This window comes from Belonocnema kinseyi, chromosome 9, assembly GCF_010883055.1.
Source record: "Belonocnema kinseyi isolate 2016_QV_RU_SX_M_011 chromosome 9, B_treatae_v1, whole genome shotgun sequence".
Taxonomy (NCBI): domain Eukaryota; kingdom Metazoa; phylum Arthropoda; class Insecta; order Hymenoptera; family Cynipidae; genus Belonocnema; species Belonocnema kinseyi.
This window is the reverse complement of record NC_046665.1, coordinates 8,223,501-8,229,154: the sequence shown is the minus strand read 5'-3', so window position 1 is coordinate 8,229,154 and position 5,654 is coordinate 8,223,501. Positions and strand designations below refer to the sequence as shown.

The 5,654-nt window shown below is 39.4% G+C and overlaps 1 protein-coding gene across 6 annotated transcripts in view; it reads right to left on the bottom strand.

Moving 5' to 3' along the window:
- Positions 1–5,654, bottom strand: part of LOC117179438 (E3 SUMO-protein ligase PIAS3) — a 191,210-nt gene that overhangs the window by 92,076 nt on the left and 93,480 nt on the right. The gene's annotated exons all lie outside the window — the stretch shown is intronic.

The following is a 5,654-nucleotide window of genomic DNA, read 5'->3' as shown; positions in this document are numbered from 1 at the left end:
AAGCGATTTCAGAGCAGAAATATACGTTGAAGCCGAATAACCCTTAATGTTGAGTATTTGTTAATACAATTTGTTTATAACAATTAACTATGCAAGTTAAGATTTTTTTTATATTTCTTATACCCCTGAGCACTAAATTCAAGGGACGAGAAGTATAAGAAAAATTTTGTCTAGAAGATAAAAAATGAAATTAGAAAAATCGACATTTTTTTCGATGTTTGCATTAAAATAAAAATTAAATAAACAAAAAAATAAAAAATCTACTCTCACCATTTTCTGAAAAATTTAGTTCTGAATTTTTCAAAAAAAAAAAAAATTCTAAAATCGATGCATAATTGCGTTCTAAATGTCATTTTGAACCTCGTTTTCCGATTTCACCCCACTGTGAGTTGGTATCTCCACATAATCGGCACCGGTCAACCATTTCCTGATCTAATACGTGTTTGCAATAATTCCTGGTGCTAACAATCTTGTCCTGCATCTCAATAACGAATCCTTCCGTCTCTGGATGCAGAAAACCCTTTCTTAGCCAAATATTGGCTGCCTCACTATCCACTTCATACTGATCTAACGTTTTGGGGTGTTCGCCGTGGATAACTTTCTGCCTCCAATGTATTTCTAATTCCCCTATGGTTTCTGCTCTGATATTCAAGGCCTCATCTGAGAACAAATTCAAAGGCGTGTAGTCAAGATCCGCTTTGCAGATCGTGCTGTGAAGCGCAAAATTTCGTTTGCTGTTAAATTGTCTTTCAACTGTGTAACTTGTGACTCACACCATTTTTTTACATCGACAACACCTCTAACCCCTATATGTCGTGATAGAACTACCCTTTCAATCGCGGATTTTTTATGGTACATGAAGAGATTTTATTTTATTCGTCACTTCTACGCGGACAATTCTGTTTCACTTTTCGAGGCCGGTGTTGGACCACTCGATGAGTCCGAAGGAGTATGTGAGGACAGGGATAGCATATGTCTTAATTGTCCTGATTTTGTTTGCCGAGTTGAGAAAATTATTAATAATCAATCTAAGTCTCGTAGTAAAGGCAGTCGTTAGACTTGTCTTAACTATTGTATGCTGAATACCCTTAGATTCAAGAATTCCCAGATATTTATATGATTAACCTGCAGCCATTGCCTCGGTGTCATTTTCGAACTCCTTTTCTAACTCTGCGGTCCCTAATTTCTCTCTGATTAAATGCACTGTTCTGCATTTATCTAGTCCGAACTTCATGTGGATATCATTGGGTGTTCAAGGATCTTGTGAAAACACCCTGCCAACGCAAGCTGCACGCTCGTTAGGTACTTGTACCAGAAGCTATGCACCGTGTCCGGACCTGGAGCTTTCCAGTTACTTGCCCTTTCCAAGACTGCTGAAATATCCAAAGCTGTGGTGTTTGTCAGTTGCATTTCAGGGCTATTGCTTGTCCTTGCTTTCCCCAGTTTGAACCATGGAGTGGGAAATCTGTCTGAAAGTTTCGATTTTGTTGCCTTGTGCACTACTTTTCTTGTACCGATGCAGTCTGGCAGTAAAAACATCAAATCTCTCCCGTTGGGAGTCCATAATCTTATCCAGTATTGCTCGTGTTAATGTCTCAATGTGCCGAGGGTGGATGATCTTAGAAACATGATTTATCAGCTTTCTGGTTCTATTTCCTTTTTTATTTTGAGTTAATCGACCCAATGCACCTTACTGTAATGACATCCATATCCAACCTGATTTTCCATGGTGGATCTCGATCCCATGGTAGGACAAAAATTACATTTGCAGGCCTAGTTTTCCGGCCCAACGTTCTAATGGTTACCACAGCTGCACGGTATTCAAGAGTTTGTACCTCTAACGCAGTTTGTGTTGCGTTCAAATACGTAGGTAAAACCTTGCGGTTAAGATGTTCTCTTAGTGCACGCAGATCACTTGTTATGTTTATTTTGGGGAGTGAATGCCTTAGTTTTGGTTCTACACATCTGAACTCTAGTAAAGCATGACCAAAATTCCTTTCAAGGTGATTTAGTTTTTCTGGGATTTCGCTATGCACATCATCACTATTATTCGGATATGGTTGTAGTGGATCCGGCACATGATGTTCATTATCCCTAGCACCTATGCCTTCAGCTTCATTCAAGCCTTCGTTTTACACATCTTCCAAGGCAAGTTCATCAATAGGAAACTGCTGTGCCACTTCCATTTTGATAGCAGCTATTTCAACAGCCAAAAGCAAACTGTTTACAGATATTGAACGTTTCTGATCTACTAGATTCTGCTCAATTATTTTTATGGCTAGCTCTAGGTATTTAAGTGAGAAGAGTCCATGATGTTCTCTCCTCACACTTTGCTCACATTTCTTTGCCAAAAAATAAAGGCGCATAACATCTCTGTTCATATGGTATGTCCATTTTCGTCGCTTTTTTGCTTGCTGAACTTCTGCTTCTGCCTCTAACGGCAGAACACCAATTGCTCCTGCTTGACCGTATAACGCGGCTTCCTCTACATTTCTCGGTCTTCTGCCACGTGTAGATTAGTCTTGATGTCCTACTTAGCGATAAGATCTCTTAGTGCGACTTTCTGTATATTAGGATACTTTGCAGAAAATTTAGTTCTTAAATTGTGTGCCTTTTTGATTTTCATTTCAAACTTCTCACTTTCGTAATAAAGACGCACCAATTCCTCTTTCATTGTGGTATCCCAATTGATGCTCTCCCACGGTATTTCAGTCGAGGTGGTTGCGGGACCACCGTCCCGCATGCTGTGGCCCCAGCTGTGGCTCCAGGGGCGCCCCGATGATCCTCGGGAAGCGACAAGCGTTTCAATATCTTTAATATACTCCCCATTATTACTTGGGTTTTGGTGTTCTTCTTAGTCTCTCTCCTCTTCGTTATCAGCCTATTTGGCATGGGAAACTCTGTCAGGAGCAATGCTACCGCCAACATATCCATCTAAGTCATGAGCGGAAAGCTCAAATCCTACCGCGACAACAATTACACCATTAATAGTAATAATTATTATTAATAATTGTACTCGTTTTTACACCACCCATGAGGTTAAGTAAGGGACGCGTTTAGTTTCTTACGGTTTCTCCATTATGCCTAAACCATATGGATGGATGGATGGATATAAGAATTGATTAATGTAGCGATGGAGGGTTAAAATTGTCCTTCTCTGGTGGTTCTACTTCTTCACCTAAACCCTCCTTCTCAGTTTACGGAAGTTTTCGGATGGTAACTTTGATTTCTTCCTCTCCTTCCACTTCCTCCGAGTCTCTAAGAATCACGGCAAACTTGGCGCAGCCCTGCCCGATGTCAATTCATGAAAATGATGGACATTTCAGCCCTGCCTTACTGCAACCACATAATGAGTATCATCCTTTTTTGCATTTGCTGGAAAGAAATTTGTGAAGAGATTCAGGAGCAGAATATTGTGTCGTAATGACTCGATCGGGGACAAAAACAAATTCAATTTTGCTTGTCTTCCAGCTACTATCGCAGCATTAAAACAGCACTCATTCCAAAACCTTACATCAGATCTAAACTTGGTGTGGTGTTCAGAAGAATATGGAAAAATGGGGATGGAAGAGAAGTACGAATGGCTAGACTCCAGTTAGAGCGGTACAAGAGCCTTCTCCTGAGACTCTTCTCAAATTCGTCTCCTGCAAATATAAAAAAAGACGCGGCTCAGGGTGTAGTTGCAGGAAGGCAGGGCTGAAATGTCCCGTCATTTGCATGCAGTGCAACGGTCGAGATGGCACAACCGTTGCCGAGAGTTTAAGAAAATCTGAGGAAGAGGAAGGATAGGAAGAAATCCAAATTAACATCCTTAAAATTTCTCAAAATGAGAAAGAAGAGAACTCAAGCTAAGAACAAGAACAGCCAGAGAAGGATTGCATAATCGAAGCACAAACGGCTCCATTGAGAATATCAAAACGATGAACAGTTACCAAAACATAAACCTCAATATAAATACATCGAAAGATACTCCTAAAATCCATCCCTCCACTGATACATTTATCGACTCATACATCCATCCAACAATTCGTTCATCAATCCATCCATCTATCAATTCATTCATCAAAACATCCATGCATGTGGATTGGATTATTAAAACAATGATAATATTTTAATAATATAATAAGATTATTGATAATGCTCACAATTAATAATTAATCGATAATAACTTCAATTTCAGGACTTTTCATATAGGATGTACCAAACAGGAGATATTTGTGAAATCACGGATATTTCGCCTCTTCTCAAATTGGCTGCGAAACATAAGTGTATGTGTGGGGGGGGGGGGGGGGTTAGAAAACTTAGTGTTTTTCAGGATTTCAAAAATACTATATTACTAATTTTAATCTCTTTAATATTTTTTTTTTAGGTAAAAGTACCTATTGCCTGGGCTATATTATGTGAAACAATGCCGGAATGCCAAAGAAAAGTGTCTAAACCTAGTATAGTCTTTATTGATTGATTAATTATATATGGTTATTTTATGGATTGGATCTGTTCTGTCTTTTATAAAGACTGAGCTTACTCAGATCATTCTGCCGTTGTATAATAATTATATCATATTTTAAGTTTATTTTCGTGTATTAAAACAGTTAAAATAAAAATATTTTGACTGCATTGATCTCGCTAGGCGACATCAGAGGGAGTGAGAATGCGAGCGAACGAAAGAGAGAAAAACTGGAGTGTCGAAATAAAGCGTACGCGAATTAAACTTATTTTCATTTTATTGAAACAAGCAAACTACGTAAATGAAGGACTTTAAACGCTCGGCTTAACAAAATTAAGGTCGAACTACGTCAGACAAACGTTTCACACTTCAATCCATCGGCAAAAGGGTCTCGAGCATCCCAAGTTAGCGGATAATTGCACTTATCTGCATGCGAATTCACGCAATCGTGATCACTTGCAAAACCAGCAAGGTGCGGAAAAATACACTTCACCAGTCTGGCAGTCATTCTGCGATGTTACGCTTCCAATCCCGTTCCAATCCGTGAAACCTCCTGTTCGTAGACAATTTTCATTTTTGAAATTACATTAAATTGGCTTCCTCTACAATCATCGGTCCGTCATCGTGTTTCCACCCAAATTATTTTCAGCAGTTCCATCCATTGATGGGTGCTCTGCGCATTCGTTTGTTTGGAACCGCACTCACAATTGGATTTAGCGTTGTCAAGGTTGTTCCCACGAGCAGCTAGGGAAGGTGTTCGTCTACCCTTGCAGAGCCCCGCGTGCTTGGGTTTATCTGCATAGTCTAGAAGGTCGCCCAGTACAGTACAGTCACCGTAGCTCTCTCCTAAGGTCGCGATACCTCTTTTCCTTCTCATTTATTGTGACCATACTTTCAGCCGGAGCCGAGGATTCGATCACTAACATAGTTCGTTTCTTGAAGTCAAGAAAAACGATATAAAGTCTCGCGTGTACAATTGAGACTATTGTCGAGATTACATTTTGCCCTTTAGCAACTCGTTGGAATAACTTAGATCTTAGATTTTACAAATTAAGGTAAAACAACATGCATAATCGATCTTTGCACACCATTCCCCTGAATCGTCGGTAAAAGCTAAACCAGAAAATATACTCAATTTGCTCTGTTTTTGCAACAGCTTTAAGACATTATTGCTGTAAATAAGGGCCTTCAATTTCATTGAAATAAA